Here is a 19,959-nt window from a genome sequence, read left to right as displayed (position 1 = left end):
TAGTGGGATTTTCAAAATCACAAGTGATTTAGGAGCACAAATTTAATTGACTTCAAACCCTGCTGTAGGAGTGTAGCCTGATCAAAGCATTTTTGCTTTCCTGAATTGTGATGGTTCAATATTTTGGAAGATGGTGGTTGAATTTCTGGACTCATCTCTTTCAGCATGATGAACATTTTAAGTTTGAAACTTTTTAGTAGAAAAAAAAATCTAAGTAAGATCTGAACATTAGAAAACTAAAGGAACAAGAACAAGATATCCATATTAGCAATTTCAGATAATAAAATTGGAAGAAAAGAACTAGCAAATTTAAACAAAAAAAATGATTTAAATACAAACTGATTTTTTAAATCATGATTTGTATTCGACCTGCTCCATACAAACAAAGAGCATACAAGCTGCTCATCACTACCTGTTTGCTTCTTCCACACCAACAAATCAAGGTTGGCATCCCATCCCACAGATACCCCTGGCCAGACAGCAAGGTCAGTCTCTGTCCCAGTACTGATTTGCAGTCTCCAAACTCCATGGGCCTGTCCAGTAGCATGATCGCATTTACAGTTCCTGAACAGCAGTATTATTAATATGTGTTCAGTTAATAGGAATTCTGAAAGGCATCGAGGTATTGCAATTAAGAGTATTCTAAATGGACTACCTTCGGTATTACAGTAGAACAGGGGTCGGGAACCTTTCAGAAGTGCTGTGCTGAGTCTTCATTTATTCAATCTGATTTAAGGTTTCGCTTGCCAGTAATACATTTTAGGAAGGTCTCTTCCTATAAGTCTATAACATATAATGAAACTATTGTTGTATGTAAAGTAAAAAGGGTTTAAAAATATTTAAGAAGCTTCATTTAAATTTAAATTAAAATGCACAGCCCCCCAGACCAGTGGCCAGGATCCGGGCAGTGTGAGTGCCACTGAAAATCAGCTCACATGCCGCCTTTGGCACACGTCCCATAGGTTGCCTACCTCTGCAGTAGAACAACTGCTGAAACTCTGAAGAGCAATATCTTGGAGTTTCAAACAGCCAACTTCCCAGAAGTTGTACATCATGTCCTCCTACCAGCGATAAAACTATAAATTGTAATCTATATGATAAAGTTCCTAACTATCATTCTATAAGTATAGGGCTAACAGAAAAGTCACTTTTCAAGTAAGAAACCTAACTCTGAGTCTATCCTAGAAAAACTTAGCATGACAATCAGCAACTGGTTCCTATAGCACACCTGCAACACCTCCTGGACAAGATCTTGGGCTGTTGTAAACTGTTGTCACTCCATTAAAGTTAATAAATTATGCCAGTCTACACTAGCTAAGGATCTGGCTCCATTCATTCACATAAAATATCCCAACAGTAGACAGGTAGTCACACCACTATTTTGATTTAGACTTTCTTCAAGCAAGACAAATCAGCATATAATCCTCCACCATATCAATGTCCACCAGTGTAGAGTCAGTCTGGATGGGCACCAATGGTGTAAAATAACCCTCCCACTACCTTACCACACATGCATTTACCCCACATTGCTAAGGTAGTCTGTGGTCTTGTTTCTACATTCCACTACATGGGAGTTGAGTTAGGTAGAAGACATTTCCCTGTACAAATTAATTCTGCAAACACTGTGGAATTCATTTATGCACTATTTAAGGAGTGGCTGATTTCTTCAGTTTCATTAGATTTTGTTCTGCTTCAATCTATAGCACATCGCAGCCTTCCTATTTAGTGTACTGTCAGTTGGCCTATAGCTGACACACTGGAACTGCTGACCAGGGTGGATTTGATTTAAATCACTAGGCAGGAAGACTCAATTTAATCATGGATTTCTATATAAAAGTGCATTCTTGTTGGTTGTTATAACCTTAAGACATATTCTTCACAACTCAGAGATAGATGTAGATTTCATTTTTAGAAGATACACACTATACTTTAAGTGATTTACTCTGAAAACTTTTCAGATTAGTTTTACAGCTATATCAGAAAATGAATTTATCAAAGGTAATGGAAGCAGATATTTATGAAGTCATTGGGAGGTGAACTATCTCCATTTCAACAAGTTAATCATTAATATTTGGAGGATTTTCTTGCCATGCTGTATTAGGAGGAGATCACCACCAGACAGACGTTTAAATTGTTTTATTTAACTAAAACAACAACATTATGTATTCTGGATTTTCTTCTTCAACAGAAAACATAATATTTTAATAAAACAAGCATATGAATTTTTGAATTTAGTTAAATATTCAAGTTTTTTAAATTCGTGTTTTGTTAAAATTGTTTTTTTTTGTTTTTTTTTTTTGTTTTTTTTTTACTTTTTACAAAAACAAAAATTTAATTGACTATGTCAGCCATGTCAACATGAGAAACTTAAAATATTGGCTCCTGCTACTAACTCAGGCGTCTTCACCTCATTTTCCTGTTTATTCATAACCTGGAAAAGAAAAACAAGCTTCCCTGGTTTTTTCAGGTCCCAAATGATTTCTCAATTTGGAATGAATTAGTCCAAAGGAAGAAAATATTCTTTCTACATCAGAAGAAGAAGCTACTGCTGTTAAAAGTAAGATTATCACTTCAACAGTCTCTGAATCCAAGTGCTTAAGTGACTTCCACCAGTTCATTGGTGTGACTTTCTTTAAAACATCATCATCAAACATTTATTTCTTGAATGGTTCTTTTCCCCAAACTGGATCTCTTTTACAGCCTGCTGACATTATAGGTTTTCCCTTCTAGCAAGAGAATGGTATGGTAGATCTCAAATCAATGAAGGCTACACTCAGAAAGACCTCAAGGCCGTGGCTACACTTGAAACTCCAAAGCGCTGCCATGGGAGTACTCCCGCGGCAGCGCTTTGAAGTGCGAGTGTGGTCACGCACCAGCACTGGGAGAGAGCTCTCCCAGCGCTGCAGGTACTCCACCTCCACAAGGGGATTAGCTTACAGCGCTGGGGCACTGTTTACACTGGCACTTTACAGCGCTGTAACTTGCTGCGCTCAGGGGGGTGTTTTTTCACACCCCTGAGCGAGAAAGTTGCAGCGCTGTAAAGTGCCAGTGTAGCCACAGCCCAAGTCTTCTGGAATATGCTGCTCAAACAGTTTCACTTTTGTTTCTACTGCCTGTCCCTCCCTTCTCACATTTATCTCCAGACTTCCACCCCCAAAACTCTTCTATTCATTGAACTTTTTGAAACTTTGCACTTTTAGAGAGAGGTAAAGGATTGACTCTGTGTACACAAATTTCCAGAGGGACAATAGGGTTGAGATCTGTTATTTCTCAGCTCTACACATTATTTATTTAAAAACATTTTTGCCGTTAACAAGCATGTTATCTCTGGAGACACAAATACACAGTTTGAGAACCGCAAAACTAAGCATCTCTGATGGTATCTTCTAGACTGAGCACCACTGGGTAGATAGAAAGATTAACCTAAATAATTTATACAGAAGCCCCTGGAACCCCATAAAATTGGGTCCCTAATCTATGAACTATTGGAACTCATTTACAAAATTTTCTTAAACATTACATGAATATATTGTCTCATACTATAGAATTAGAATTTATAATCCCTATTCCATGATGAGATATCTTTGAGCTATAATGTAACTTAATTAAAACTAAGTTTTTGCCTCAAAAAGCATTTTATCAAAAAAAATCTGATTTAAATAAAAAAATAAAATAAAAATCTATTTTTTTAAAAAATCATTTAAAAAAAAAAATCACCCTGCTGCTGACCAGCCATCAAGGGAGTTAGGAGATCCAGACCCACCTGAATTTAGTCACTTGGAACATTTTGGTTTATGACTGGTTGTCAGTGCATCTAGCAGAGGTGAATGTTACAGAGTGGCCATGAAATTACAGACGTTTCCTTAAAATCATGGGAGGTTGACATCTTCCACAATGCTACGCGACTTCCAAAAAGCCTTTCAAAATCTCTCTCAGATCACTGCTTCAGAGACCTGTGCCAGAAATTATGGCATAACTACCCAAAAAAACCCAATGCAACTGCAATGAAGTAATTAAATGAATGCAGACTCAGGATAAAACTGCACCTAAAATGGCAGGGCTACCATGGTACGTATAGTACCACATATCCCACTTACTCAATTCTCTATGGAAGATGCAGTCTAACATACACAACCAGGCCATTCAAACGCGAGCTTTCAGAGTTTCCTCTGAGCCAAACTGAGGTTCCAGGAAATAACTATTGGTATAACTGGAGATCTAATCAAGATGCTACCTATCATATCACTAATGGATGTCATCTGAAAAACCTTTTCTGTTTTACCCCTTTTCATAGAACAGCTACTAACACTTAAAGGGTGCTGGACAAAAGGTTAACTTCCAAAACAGAAATGCACACATCTAGGGGAAGCGTGAGTGGGACTAATCTGTAGTGGCACCAAGAGAGAAATTGAGATTTCCTAGCTTCATGTTCAAAGTTCAGTTCTAACTTGGGCTCCTGCACTAACAGCAGAATCCTAAATGCTAGAACTATAAACTGTTCTGATGAAAGCTCAGATTAAAACCAATTTATCATAAAATCATAGAAATGTGCAGCTGGAAGGGACCATGAGAAGTCATCAAGGCCATCGCCCTGCACTGAGACCGGACCAAGTAAACTGAGACCATCCCTGTCTGTTTGTCCACCTTGCTCTAAAAAAAAAAAACTCCAATGATGAGGCTTTCCACTTGGAAGCCTATTCCAGAATTTAACTACCCTTATGGTTAGAAAATTTTTCCTAATACCTAACCTAACTCTCTCTTGCTGCAAATTAAGCCCATTACTTCCTGTCCTACCTTCAGTGGACATGGAGATCAATTAATTATAATCCTCATTATAACAGCCCTATTTGAAATGTGTTATCAGCTCCCCCTCTCGCCCCCAAATATATACATACATACACACACACCCCTACCTTCTTTTCTCAAGATTAAACGTGCTGCTTTTTTCTCCATGCTGAAAGTAAATGTGAAGGGGCAGCAGTATGGTACCACTGTCTCCTGAAGCACTGGAAAACAGACTGAAATTGAGCCAAAACTCCTGAGATTAGCAATCTCTGCTCCCTGTCAATCTAGATTAGGAAAAAGCAATCAACCAATCTAGAATTAGAATTTGCAAGAAGAGAGTTAATTTACATTTGTCAATAGGGTTAAATTATGAGGCACCTGGCAGGAAGCTTCCTTTGATATAAAAGAATTTAACACCATACTTTTTACTAATAGTCTTTGCTACAGTTTCACTTATAGCAACTATAGGTTTATAAGCAAAATGAAACATCTTCTCTTTCCTTCCATTTCTATAATCTTCCTAAATGCCACAATGTTAAACATGGTCACTTTATAATTTGAAGTTTCATTCCTGACCAGCTACCTCAAGTAGAGCATTCATGGAAGGTAGTCTGACTGAAAAATCCACTAATACTTTGTTTGGTGCTGGATTCATATCAAACATTTGTAGTGGTAAGTAAAAAAGCTCATTCTCAAAAGAACTCCAACCGACAGCCCAGAACGTATACTGTTAGTGGCAGAGACACAGAAATACTCCAACTTTTCACCATAAATTGCTAGTTTTTAGTATTCCATCATTCTTTCAAAGTGTTCTGCTATGTTTCCATGATTAATCTTAAAAACTCAAGAAAAAAAGTCAAGAACACTAAAGGACTCTGCAGCTACATTTCTTTAATTGGTACAGTATGCCATACACTTCAGAAAAACATTTGGCACGCAACAACTCTAAAGCCTAACTGTTTAAATAACCTCATAAATACAGTATCTCACTTATCCCTCCCCACTAGGAAGGCTTAATATCTCTCAATACATGAAAGCTTACATTCTTTTCAGCTTCTGGGTTACATCCAAATTTTGACATTTTGAATGACTAGCATTTGTATACTCTAGTAATGGAAGAGCTGAACTTATTTAAGCCTGAATGCACTCATATGATGAAACAGAGAAAGCTGAAAATCTGTTTTACAGAAAAAGTATATAATCAGTAAACTATGAGCATTATCAAGAAAACATAAGTTAATTTGTCATCTAAATTGTAGCAAATTGCCTCTTTTTACAAAACCATAATTTTAGATATAAATCTACATAAAGACTGAAGTACCTTTCATAACTAGAATAAAGTATCTCTCTAAAAAAAGAGCCACAAGCTTTTATGTAGAATATTTGAGACTGAAAGTAAAAATGTGAACATCCCGTCTAGATTTTCTCGCATGAAGAACAGAGTACAGGTTTTGGAATAAAATGTTGACTGTTATTTTAAGAAAGGAACTATGCAACTGTATATGGTTGTCAAACATTGCGGCACCTAAAGATATAGCAAATGGAACAAAAATAACTTTCCGAATTTTTATAAAGCAGAAGACATCCTTATTGAAGAATATAACTACTTGCTTTATACATACACTATTGCATTCATTCAAATTTTAATAATTTATGCCTAGGATTTAACATTTCAGAGAAGTATTACACTCAATCCTATTCTGACTTTAAATCAGTATAGAAGCCAGTTGATCTCTAGAGTTCCATTTCATCCATTTACCTTATATAATTAACAGAAAAACATACAGAAGGCATAACAAGCTGGTTAATGTCACTCCATTTATTATCATAAATGTATCCTGTCCTTGTCAATGCCCAGTTTTAATGCAACTCCTTTCCTTATTGCATAATACTAAATAGCAGCCAACATGAGATTATCCAGGACATACAGGTTTGGTACAGAGTTGGGCAATGCTTCACCCCATTGCAGAAGTGGGACCCGCAAATACCCTAAACCACCACCTACCTAGACCTAAACATCTCTACTTTAAAATTCCAGTTTAAGATTAAAATTAAACTGACTATTTTATTTAATATCTGAAGCGTCTATAACTAATAAGGCTCATGCAGTATTATCTGTCCCACCAAAACTCCAACTTGGGGGAGGGAGGGTAAATCAGGAACTGGGATATCATAACTTCTAAAAAAAACACAGTGAACGAAGAAAAACTGCAGTCAGTTATAATGGCAAGGTCCCAGAATGCATTAAAAGCTGGCATCCTCTCAGACCAACCATGCCTCAATTAAATACTTTTAAAAAATTTAAAGCAGAGGTTAAGGAATAATTATTTGTTTTAACTATAATCCTTTGTACCAATATGAGTATCATGTAGGATGATGAAGACCGTCCAGTTTACCATATTAACCCAGTTAGATTTTTTTTGGTCATGTTTTGTGTATAAAAAGAAAATTAATACTCAAATGACCAATGTCTTCTACTTTTGCAATTTATTATCTGGAAACTCCCAAACCAATGACTAGCCTAAATGCTGTACAATAAAAGCTACGATATTAAGTGCTATCCTAATTGATTAAAGGTTTTAAACACGCAAAAGGCAAACACTTTCGGCCAAAACAGCAGATGAGGATCTGCCCCTTTAAGTTCTAAAATTCTACAAGTTATAAAAGTCAGATGCAACAGGTAAAGTTTGTCAGATGTTATGATGAATCTAGGCCCCAATCAATCTGAATGTCAACAAAATAAATTCCTGAAGAAAGAGGCAACAGGAGGACATCTTCAAAAGCTACTGATGAAGTAACTTTTGTAGCATTTGTCTAACTTGTTTATACCCCTAACAGAGGGCCTTTAACAGACTTTAATTTGATTTAAAAGTAGGTCTTGTTTCTAACAGTTTGACCTCCTACTGAACAGAGAACCAAACTGCTTTTAAAATAAGTTTAGAAACTGTAACTATGTTTCAACTGACAGCTTAACAATAAATTCATCTTTTCACTGTCCGTGAACTGCAAACATTCAAAACATGAAGGCCTCAAAAACTCTTTACAGTAATTGGAATAGATTTAAAACTTTAAAAATATTCTGATGTTTTTATTTACCTTTTAGTTTTTGAGCCTTTAGGGTTCATGTTTAAGCTTTTCTCCACAAATGTGAGACCTAGGATTTTTTTTTTTTTTTTTAAAAGAAAGAAAAGCGATAAAAAGAGTTAACCATAATCACTTAACTCCGAGAGCTCAGGGCTTTAAGAAGAAACACCAAATATTACAAAACTTGCAATGAAATCATGAGAGTTGGCAACATTGTGACTAAAATATCCACTTGGCCTTCCCAATTTCAAAAATGTGTTTCCCTCATTAATTCTGCAGTAAGACCATTTAAAGGACAACTTGTTTAATATTAATTTTGTTCAAGTTTTAAACAAATATTTAGGTCATTTTCACCTAGATCAGCAGATTAGTGATGACAACCTACTGTATTACTTTTCTCACCAAACCATATACCCTGGGCTCAAAAGTGTTTCAGAGACAAACCACATGCAAGAAATCACTGTTAGCAACCATTTACTTATGGTTATAAAAAGCCATCTTCCCCTCCCACAAAACCTTTATTGTATGGCATTGTCATAGTGTCACCAATGAGCCCACCACTATAGCTCAGTGGTTTGAGCATTGGCCTACTAAATCCAGGATTGTGAGTTCAATCCTTGAGGGGGCCATTTAGGGATGTGGGGCAAAAATCTGTCAGGGACAGCACTTGGTCCTGCTGTGAAGGCAAGGGACTGGACTTGATGACCTTTCAAGGTCCCTTCCAGTTCTATGAGACAGGTAAAAAGCACTTTGAATTACTAGGAAAGGGAACCAGTTTTGGAAGACTCACCCAACACACTTTTTCAGGCAGGTTAGTTATGTGCTTAAGTATAAGACTGTGGGATACGCCTATTAGAAGGAATAATTTACACTCACAAGACAGAGACCAAATGTGTGTCTATAATCGGAGGTGCATAGTTGGCCTGCCTCCTTATCAGTTTAAGGAGGCAAGGTGGCAGCCCATGGCAGGCTTCAGGAATTGGTGCTTTATAAACAGAGACAGACAGACATGCTAGGGTACCTGAACATCATGAGGTCTGGTCAACATAACTACACCACTCAGGGGTGTGAAAAATCCACACTCCTGAGCATCATAGCTATGCTGACCTACTCTCGGTTGAGACACAACTAGGACAACAACTTGGTCTTCTTGCTGTGCATAGGCATAGATGTATATTACTTATTAATAAATAACAGTTCTCCAACTAATATCAGGGCTCCACTGTGATAGGTGTTGTGCAACACATATTAAGCGATAGTCCCTATTCTGAAGATATAAAATGTGGCATGGAAAGAAAGGCAACAGACATATAGGGTGGTGAGTGACATCAATGGCAGAGGAGTGGGGTTGGGTTTATGCACAAAAGAACAAGGGCAGAGAAGGAGGGAGGATAAGAATTAAACAGTGTTTTCATGGTAAGGAAAAAGAGCTCTAACTTGATGCAGTACACAAGGGGGACCTAGCAACTACAGAAGTAATTCTTAGCATCTGTCTTCTGTGTGGACTGCAGCAATATGGATGTCAAGAAGGCTGGAAAAGAGGCACTTACAGTAGTCAAAGTAGTAAATAAGGTGTGACGCTGTATGGAATATGGGTGACCACAATGAATCTTACAATAGGTGCCATGTAAGGTACCAATGGAAAAGTTATGATTTGCTAAATATGCTTATTTATATGTATCACCTTTGTATCGCAAGTTATAAATGTGTGTGATATATTGAGATCTCAAATACGTGTTGTGGATCTGGGTGACACACCAAAACAGATTGGCATCAACACTATCCAGCCTGTTTAATGGCCCATCAAGGGCACTCAGCTGTACAATGAACCCACTGAGAGAAACTGTGGCTACACCTATCAGTCTACAGGACATGTAGGGACATGCCTGTGGACAGGGGACTCCGAGTGCTTTTCCACATGCTGAGAGCTTGTGTTTGGGACAGAGGATGTACAAGCCACATAGCAAAAGATATAAAAAGGCAGCTGCATCTTCTCCATTTTGTCTTCAAACCTGCTTCTCACCTTGGAGTAACTTCTCCACAAACTGAAGCTTTGAATAAAGGACTGATACAACCATTCAAACTTTGCATGTGTTCCAAAGGGACTTTACAAGACAGCAAACTCACCAATGCTGCTAAGAACCTGAAATATGGACTCTGAAGTCTATATATTTATCTGACTGTGTTGACCACTTAACAACTCTCTTCTTTCTTTTTGTTTACAATAAAATCTTTAGTTTTAGATACTAAAGGATTGACTGGCAGCGTGGTATTTTGGGTAAGATCCAAACTATCTTGATCTGGTAATGTGACTGGCCTTTCAGGGATCAGAAGAACATTTTGTAGCATCTAGAGTTTTAAATAACTTCTCACTTTATTAGACTTATTTGCTGATTGGGAGCCAGAAACTGGAATGCAATAAAGGGGGCTGTGTGATTTCTTTTTTTTAAGCTTCTTGATAACCAGTATGAGGGATCAGGAGCTCAGTTTGTGAACTGACTAGTAACTAACTAGTGTTAGCCACAAGTTTGGGGAGAATCTGCTCTCCTTTTTGCCTGCCCTGATCTTGGCATTTTCAGTGTGGGCTACCCTGACACCTTAAGTCACATAAGGACCTGAACGAGGGCTTTAGCTGTGAAGATAAAAAGAAAGGACTTATCTTGGAAACATTTTGGAGAAAGAGGCAGCTGTATTTGGACAAAAAACATGGATGTGCAGGTCCAGGGAGAGAATGTAATCAAAGACAACTCCCAGGTTATTGGCCCGAGTGATAGGGAGGATGGTGGTATTTGTCAGCAGTGATTGAGAATGGTGAGGGAATGAGCAGAGATTGGAAGGAAAGAGGAGTTCAATTTAGGCCACATTAGTCTTAAAATGACTGCAAGAAATCAAGCAGGAGACGCAAGACTGAATGGTGGCACACAAATCAGGAGGTGATGCAGTCACCAAAAAAGGCTGAGTATTGCGTAAGTGATTCATAGAAATGGTGCATGAAGTGGTGTGTAGAGGGGCAGTCAGGTGTGTCTCACCCAGTTTTAAATAAATTTTGGACTGGCATATTGCACTGGTTAATAGTTGTACAGTTATCAAGCATTCTTAAAACTACAATACCCACCTGGGGAAGTGAGGCAACAGAAGAAATAGATTGACAGTGAGACGGGTACCCAGAAGTCACTTACTATAGGACAGGCCCAACAAGGAAAATAACAGAACACCACGGGCCATCACGTACAGCCAAAACCTCTCCAGCACATCAACAATGATCTACAACCTATCCTGGAAAATGATCCCTCACTCTCTCTCTCACAGACCTTGGGAGGCAGGCCAGTCCTCTCTTACAGAGAACTCCCCAACCTGAAGCAAACACTCACCAGCAACTACACCCCACACCACAGAAACACGAACCCAGGAACCAATCTCTGTAACAAACCTCGTTGCCTACTCTGTCCCCATATCTACTCTAGCAACACCATCAGAGGACCCAACCACATGAGCCACACCATCAGGGGCTCATTCACCTGCGCATCTACTAACGTGATATATGCCATCATGTGCCAGCAATGCCCCTCTGCCATGTACACTGAACAAACCGGACAGTCTCTACGTAAAAGAATAAATGGACACAAATCAGACATCAGGAATGGTAACATACAAAAGCGAGTAGGAAAACATTTCAATCTCCCTGGATATAACATAGAGAATTTTTCTATAACAGATTTAAAAGTAGCCATCCTTCCAAAAAAACAAACACACTTTCAAAAACAGACTTCAAAGAGAAACTGCAGTGCTACAATTCATTCACAAAATTAACACCATTAAATTGGGCTTCAACAGGGACTGGGAGTGGCTGGTTCACTACAAAAGCAATTTTCCCTCTCTTGATATTGACACCTCCTCATCAATTATTGGGAGTGGACCATATCCACCCTGATTGAATTGGCCCTGTCAACACTGGTTCTCCACTTGTAAGGTAACTCCCTTCTCTTCGTGTGTCAGTATATTTATGCCTGCATCTGTAATTTTCAGTCCATGCATCTGAAGAAGTGGGTTTTTTTACCCACAAAAGCTTATACCCAAATAAATCTGTTAGGCTTTAAGGTTCCACCAGACTCCTCATTGTTTCTGTGGAGACAGACTAACACGGCTACCCCTCTGATAGTTGTACAGTTCTTACTGCTGAGGAGGATTAGATTTGTTTTTCAGTTACCATTTTTGCTGTAATTTAAAAGCAATATCATTCTATAGATTAAGGAAATAATTACATCTGCAAATCAATTTTTGAAATAATATTTAATACAGTCCATCAGAGAAAAACCTCAAAAGTCTGAAATATTCTGTAGCCTTAATGTTTGGCTGAAAAAAAACTAACATCTAAGTGACACTGAGTAGAGCTAGAGGATTATATTTTGTTTTTGAAAAAAAAAAAATAATATTTACATTTGCACTGTTAAACATTTATTTTAAAAAAGAAAAGTCTTTTTTTATATATATAAATACGACTGTCTCTAAAATGTCAGAAGAATTTTAACATTCTTCTCTGACTTAGTCCTAGTCCTCCCTGTGTTGCTTGGTATCTTAATTTGCCTTTGGTTTCAAAACTGTAGGCTTGCCAAGAACTATTCCTTTCAAAACCTCAGGAATTCCATTACTAGTTTTAAGCTAAATTAAAGGAAAATAGAAGCATTCAACACATAGCAAAACTATGCACAAAGTGTTTGTTGATAGTCATAAATAGACTGAAAAATTTAGACATGTCCGAAAGACAACTGCTGTATAGTCAGCTCTGTTTTGCTCTGCTATGCAACTAAATAAAGAACTATTGCTGTCACTTCAAGTAAGCTCAGCGTACGATGCATTTGTACTGAACTGGAATATAGCAAACACTAGATCATTCATTCTTCACTTGAAACAGTTTATATATAAAACCAAGTTTGCATTTCTGTGAAGTACAGTGGGAGTTCCTCTAAAATTATTGCTTCAATGTCTCCATGAGGGGCAAAGGTGTCACTAGTTTCTAAAGACATACAAAAACAGCCAACTCTCCAACACATTCAAAATTTCCTCTAAAACGCTTGTTCTACCACACAAAAAATAAAATAAAGCCATTCCATACTAGGAATACTTGTATAATTAAGGAAATGTTGTCAACTAGCATGAAGATGAAAATACAATTGTCAGGTTCTTAACTAGTATTATATTGATTATTGACATCCATATTTTAACATTTAAGTACAATCATCCAAATGTTTAAGCAATTAATTATAATCATTATTAGTAATTGTATAGCGGTAATACTGAAAATGTCTCCATCCAGAGTGGGATGACATTGTGCTAGATGCTGTACAAACATGTTGGAAGGCATGGCCTCTCCCCCAAAGTGTTTACAGACCAACTTGCTTGAAAAATAATATTTGCAGTTATAGGATCAATCAAGGATAAGCAATTCGGCAAATAAGTCTGTGGGGTGACATAAGTTTGTTGGACCACACAATAGTAATCACCAGAATTATCAGCAAGGCAACATGATTTAAATTCCAGCTCTGAAGAGACGTTAAAGAACTTTGATCAACTGTTGCAAACTACAGAATTCCAGCTTCCAGAATACCAGGATAGAGGGTCCATTTTCGCTTTGAAAGAGAGGCAGGAAATTACAGCAACTTTTCACCATTGAGCCAGCACACAGTAATGGATCAGTGGTTTACACTAACCGTCATCTGCTATATGAATGACTGCAGCAGCATCTCAGCTCTGCCAGTACCAATACCACCAAGAAGAAAAACCAACGGAGAGGAGTCAAGGAAAAAGAAGGTCTTCTCTTAGAACTAAAAATGTGATGATCAAACCCCTCTTGAATTTGAGTAGTCATCCAAAAATCTTGCAGTATTACAAATATGCCAACTGCTGTATAGTACTTGGCTTTTATTATAGATATAGATATTTCAAAAAAGTAGTAGTTCTGAAGCACACATTTTCCTGAACAAAAGTCACAAAGTCAAATATACACAGAAAGAAATCTGAATACCTGAAAAAAAGCCAAAAGCTTATTGAACATAAACTTAAAAAATGAAGTTTACATCCAACAAACTAATTCACTTGCAGTAGAGAATATTTCCTCTTTGACTTACTACATAGCGTGAAAGAGAAGGTAGATAAAACCTAAAAATGTACTTGAGACCTTGATTCAGAAGTGTACTGTAATAGGACTGTTTCCACACAAACCAGCTATCATTAACTTAAAAGCAAATCAGTGACATATGGGAACAGAACCCAGGTCTTGACACCCAATTCTCTGCTCCAACCATTGAACCACGCTCATGGATTTGACAGCACCTTGGGTAAAGCCAAAACAAGTTGTGTGGGTAACAGATGTGATGTCCTAGACAGAAAGACAGCAGCTGGTCACAACAATGCAGGAGCACCACTCTGTCCTCACCAAGCAGTGTGCAGAATATTGTCAAGGCCAACCACACCAAAATCATGAGCCAAGCCCCCAAACAAATCATGAGATTTTTAAAACTAAATAAATGTGGGGTTCTTTTTATTCACTCTTTGGTTTCTGAGTCATTAGCATCCATATTTGCAAACTCTTCTCCCCAAACATGACAATTAGAAACTTTTGCTTTGCAACTCAGCTAGAAGCAATGAAGTGGTAAGAGCAGAAGATAGTGGTATGCCAGAGAATACATCACAGATCCAAGTATAAAGAGAATGAGTTTGTATACACTGATTACGACAGAAAAAGGCTATTAACAGAAAATTTTAAATCCATCCCCCTTAAACATTTTTATAGTGGAACAGTTTAGAGCTGCTGTATTTCAACTTCCACACAATCAGAATATTAACTTCTGTTATACCAAGAAATTTGACCACCGTTGACAATCGTTTCTCTGTGTATGTGTAAGAGTTACGGTGATAAAAACCATTTCAATTATTTTGAAGATGTCAATGTGATCAATTTTACTGACAGAGAGAGAGCACATACACACACCCCTTTACTACATTGTAGAGTCTTACCATTTCCTTGGTAGACGTTTTAATTCACTGCTGCATCTGCTATAAATGCTAAATTAAGAATCATTGTTTCAGGAACCTATTTGCATTATGAATGATCACTGCCAAAATATAAACCACACTAATGTAAATACATAGAAAATTATAACAAATGTAGCAACACTAAAAAGCTCAACTTATACTGAAGCCTCTTATTAATTTAGGTGGTAGGGATGTTGTGATTCTTCATGCCTTTAAGAACATGCACATATTCAACAGATTTGTCCCTCCTAACCTCACCACCAAAAGTTTCTCAGTTAAACCGATTAAAGCTGGTTGTCAAACATAATGCCCATGGGCTGGATATGGTGTGCTTGATGTATTTACGTTTCCCACAGGACATGTTCAGACTGTGTAGAATTTCAGCTCTCTTTTTCTTCTTTAAATAAGTTCCTAATCCTAATAGTTAAAAAAAAAAAAAAAAAAAAAAACAAGTTTGTAAATGTGAACTTAGCTAAACTGCTGCAATGACAGGTGCCTGAGTCTGCAGACAGCTGGAAACAGTGACTGAGGAGCATGCACTCCCCTTCTTCCTATTAATCTCATGGGGTGCGGGGGAGGAGCCTGGTGGCTCAGATCTAAAATCCAGTGACAACATTTCAGTGTCCACATCAACTATTTTCAGCTGATCATTTTCATGGATAGAATGGGGAAGGAGGTGTGGGAGGTAAGCTTACAAGAAGGTGGGAACTGGGAGTTGCTTCAGGTAGGGAAATGCAGAGGGAAAAACAGAGTAAACAGACAGGGAAGATGGAGAGAGAAAGAAAGGAGACGGGGGGGGGGAGAGAGGGCAGAAACAGTGGCTCTAAAAGGGGGTCATATTTTTCCTACTGAATGTGACAAAGTACTAAATGAAGAATGCCTAAGTTTAGATACTACAAAAAGGGCAGATCCTTCCCTTGATCTCACTGCAAAGCTCCTAGTGACATCAATGTCAGACTGGTCTGGATCGAGAAGAGTCTGAAGTCCTCTATGCCCCAGACCATGAACCATAATTTAACATGCAATTCAGCCCTCTGAGCCAAATGAGTTTGACACCCCAGAATTAAAGAGATGTAGTATTTTTCAGTCTAAGGTTGCTAAAAAGTTTACCAATACCTAACACAAATAGAGCTCTATTCATGATTTTAGTAAGTTAAAAAATAAACTTGTTTCAATTAAAGTTTAAGTGTTGTCGGAAATGTTTAGAAACCTAACTGCTGACGTGCAAAACCCAGAAAATGAAATCAACTACAAACTGATCAACTTCACTGTTTTAGTTTCATTCTCCATGTTGAATAAAATGCAAAACAGCAGCAGCATAAATGTTGAGTTAACTATTATACCCCTAGCTGAGAGATCCAAATAGTCACAGCTCAAACTGGCTGCAGTTTTTTAACATGCCGAACATCAACACAAGGCCCTATGCACCATTTATGCCCACTTCAACTCCAAATTAAAGTTATATGGTATTTAAATGTTGCTTTAGGAAGTGCCCTGTTAACTGGCCCCTCTAATCAGGCATGAATTTCATCCACTATCTTAAGAGCTGCATTCTTTAAACTATAAGGCCTGATCCACTGCTCACTGCAGTCAATGGGAATGAACTGATTTCAACAGGTTCTGATTGGACACATAGCGAAATGGATCTAACTGCATTCATAATTAGTTTGGAACCACCAAGAAGTCTCTCAAAGTACTGAATAAGAATAAAGAATATATGCAGCAAGATTACTTTTTGTAACATAATTTAACTATTATTTTTAGGACATTCGATTTAGCAGGGTATAATTTCCAGGTAGTTCACTGACTGAGCACTAACAACAGTACAGAACACAGAATAGACATGTATAATCATATCAATTCAAGCAGACAAAATCCTTCAAATTTACATGCTTAATTTTACGTACCCGAATAGCCCGACTAACTCCAAAGGAACTAATGTGTAAAATTAAGCACATATGTAAAAGTGTTTGCAGGACAGATTATACAAACACAAATGTTAATATACATTAAGTGTCAAATATTTTATTTTTCCTGACAAAAATGATTGGCAATAGATAGGATCAGCACTTATTTACTTTTTAGCGTTATTTTTAATGTTAAAAGATGGCAAACTGGCAACCATGAATCAGTAGTAGAGTACCTATGAAGACAAAGAAATGAGGTAGTTGAACACAGTAAGTCAAAACAAGCTAGAACTATTTATTGATTACTTAATAAACAACCAGGGGGAATTTGCCACTATAAATATATTTCAGTTAGGGATGTCTTTTCATACATGTGTACATACAGGATTACTTTTTGGTACATCTTGAAAATCCCCTCCCCACCTACCTATGTCAGATGACTCTGTTATTTGTCACTTATCAGTCTGAGTGCTAAATTACTTTTAGTCTCAAAGTAGTGCTTGCGACAGTTCTGCAGAGGGATGACCCTGGGAAGGATCAGGTTGTCCTCTAATGAACTGATTAGCCTTGCTACTCTGAGCATACATAATTCCACCAAATACAGCAAATTTTCAGGTAAAGTTAAACTAAACTTCTTTCCTCCATGCTCATTTCAAATCTGAAGTCTTGACAACCTTACAAGGAGATGGTCCACAGAAAAATTGCAGTATAATCTTAAACAACTAAAGTGACCACCTTGTGATTAAAATAAACAAGCATGAAAGTAAGCAAAAATCATGGAAAGAAGTTTAGCTAGACATATATTTGCAGGAATATTGTTTCAATAAGCATTTTCATTTTTTCTTGACACAGAATCATATGAACTAAGGGGTTGTTAGTTAAGGAGCGACATCCAAATTAGAGTCAAATAAGGAAGGGAACGAAATTTATTAATATTAGTATTGCACTAGTAAATTTATTCCAATATAAACACATTTCCTTTTAAACAAACAAAAACCAGCAAATACATTTATAAAGCACTGTATGTTTTCAGTGCAGTATTTAACCAAGGAAAATATACAGAGTCAACTTGCAGAATTCATGCTGACTTCAGTAGGAATACAGGGCATTTACTGGATCTGAACCCACATGTCTTAATACCAGACCATCGCAAATGCACCACAAAAACATGCAATAATGCATACAGCTCATCTCCCAAAAAGGAAAAAAATGACAACATAGTTACCAGATTATAAAAGTGGTATTTTAATGTAGAAGGGCTACAAATATTTTAAGGCTGTTTAAGACCAAAATAAGTTATTCAGAAAAACTATATGCACATTATGCTAAATGTCACTTACGTATTAGTGTTCAGTCAAAAGAGTTAAGAAGTTTTAGAGGAGTATATTTACAAAAGAGTCATTAGGAAATGAAATCATCAGAAAAAACTACTAATACAAAATATTGAGGTTACATTGGAGAAAATTACAAATACAAAACTCTTCCCAATATTAAGCCTGACTTCTATTATGTACATGCACCACAACTGAAAGGTATATCATTCTATGACTTAAGTGTCAAATAAAATTTTAAGTGGTACCTGAATATGATCATTGGTTTCTATGGATTGCCAATGAAAGGAAGATTAAAATTAGCTAAGAATTTTCTCAAAATGTTAAAACTCAGTATTGCAGACATAGCACTTACAAAGTTGCAAAACTGTCACAGAATTGATTTAAACAAAAAGCTGGTCTAAACCTTAGCTATAGCAGATCTGGTGGTCCACTATAATTAACTAGGATGTGAGACACCATTTGTACGTTTAACTTTCTGAGGCCAATCCCCCCCAATCCTAGCAGGAGATTACAAAAAGGGAATTTTCTACTTGAAATATATTCTGTTAGGTATAACTTTTAATATATTTTCACTGACAGAGGTAAATTTTCAGAATCCCCGCCCCATCCACATATATCAGACACTTCTGCTATTTTGGCACTAACTCATCAATCTAGTTAAACTCAGAATTAGTTTTGAGAGTCAGGACCAGTACCTTTAAAGTTCCAGGACTACTGGGCATCCTGGAGTTAATACACCACAATCAGGGACATGCAATAGCAAACATACTAGTCCTAAAATGCACATTTTGGAAGCAGTAATAGCTATAGAGGGAACCTTGACAGGACACACAGGGTAAGTAAGGCTGACCAGCACGCAAATCAGCTGGTGAATGGTCTGCAAGCCCAGGGACCACACCATAAAGGCTCTGCCTCCAGTAAACCCACACTCAAGACAGCTTTTAGGGCTCACCTTTGTTTTTACAGTCATTTCTGACCTCCCCCAACTCCTCCCAACACACACTCCACCCCCACTGGCAACACACGCCACGACAGGTTAGCCCCCCGCCCCCCCCGCAAACCAAACCCAACCCCTCACCTGAGCCCTCCACGGCGATGATCTCCAGCCCTACACTCACCTCAGCGACTTGCCAACCCCACGCTCGGCCCCCCAAGCACGGTGGCAGGTCCCCCTCCCCCCACTGACAGAAACACGTCCCCAGCCCGGCCCCCCTCTCCCAGCGGCACGTCTCTCCCCAAGGGACGCCCAGAACAGGGCCAATAGGGAGCAGCGGCTCCCGCAGCCCAGGACTCTCCCGCTGGCACCAGTCACCTCCAGGAAGAGCCGGGCCGGGCCCCAGGACGCTGCGCCCCCAGAAGCCGGCTGCGGGCACCCGGGGGAAGGCGCCGGGCCCTGCCCAGCACTTACATTCTCCATGAGCCCAGGACTGGCCGCGAAACCGGCAGGGGCGGGGCGGGACCGGCCCGGACCGGGCCGAGCCTCCGGGGGCGGGGAGACCGCGGCGCTCTGTCCTTCCACAGCCCCGGGAACAACTGCAACTCTCGATAGCGGCAGCAGCAGGGCCTCGCTCTGGGCCGGACTCTGCCCGGGACAACTTCCGGGGCAACCACCACAACTTCTTCCGGGGCCAGGGAGGGGGTGTGATTCTGGGAAGGGGCTCGGGGCGTCTCTGGTAGGGAGAGCCATGGGCTCACGCGGGGCGGGAGGAGCCGCTCGTTGGGAGCACGCGCTTGGGTAGCGGGGGCCTCGCTTTCGCGCTAACTGTTTATCCCAAGTGCTGCCTGCCTGAGCTAATTTACATATTCCTACGTAACCC

At 38.6% G+C, this 19,959-nt stretch overlaps 1 protein-coding gene across 1 annotated transcript in view; it reads right to left on the bottom strand.

The window, feature by feature from the left end:
- The window catches only part of FRS2 (fibroblast growth factor receptor substrate 2), an 87,677-nt gene extending 67,957 nt beyond the window's left edge, over window positions 1-19,720 (bottom strand). Inside the window, exon 1 of the mRNA XM_034771240.1 lies at window positions 19,551-19,720. The gene's annotated coding sequence lies outside the window, so the exon portion shown is untranslated. The remainder of the gene's footprint in view (window positions 1-19,550) is intronic.
- Window positions 19,721-19,959: the final 239 nt, after the last annotated feature.

Source organism: Trachemys scripta, chromosome 1 (genome assembly GCF_013100865.1).
Source record: "Trachemys scripta elegans isolate TJP31775 chromosome 1, CAS_Tse_1.0, whole genome shotgun sequence".
NCBI lineage: Eukaryota > Metazoa > Chordata > Testudines > Emydidae > Trachemys > Trachemys scripta.
Note: the sequence above shows the minus strand (reverse complement) of the source record. Positions and strands in the feature narration are given on the sequence as shown.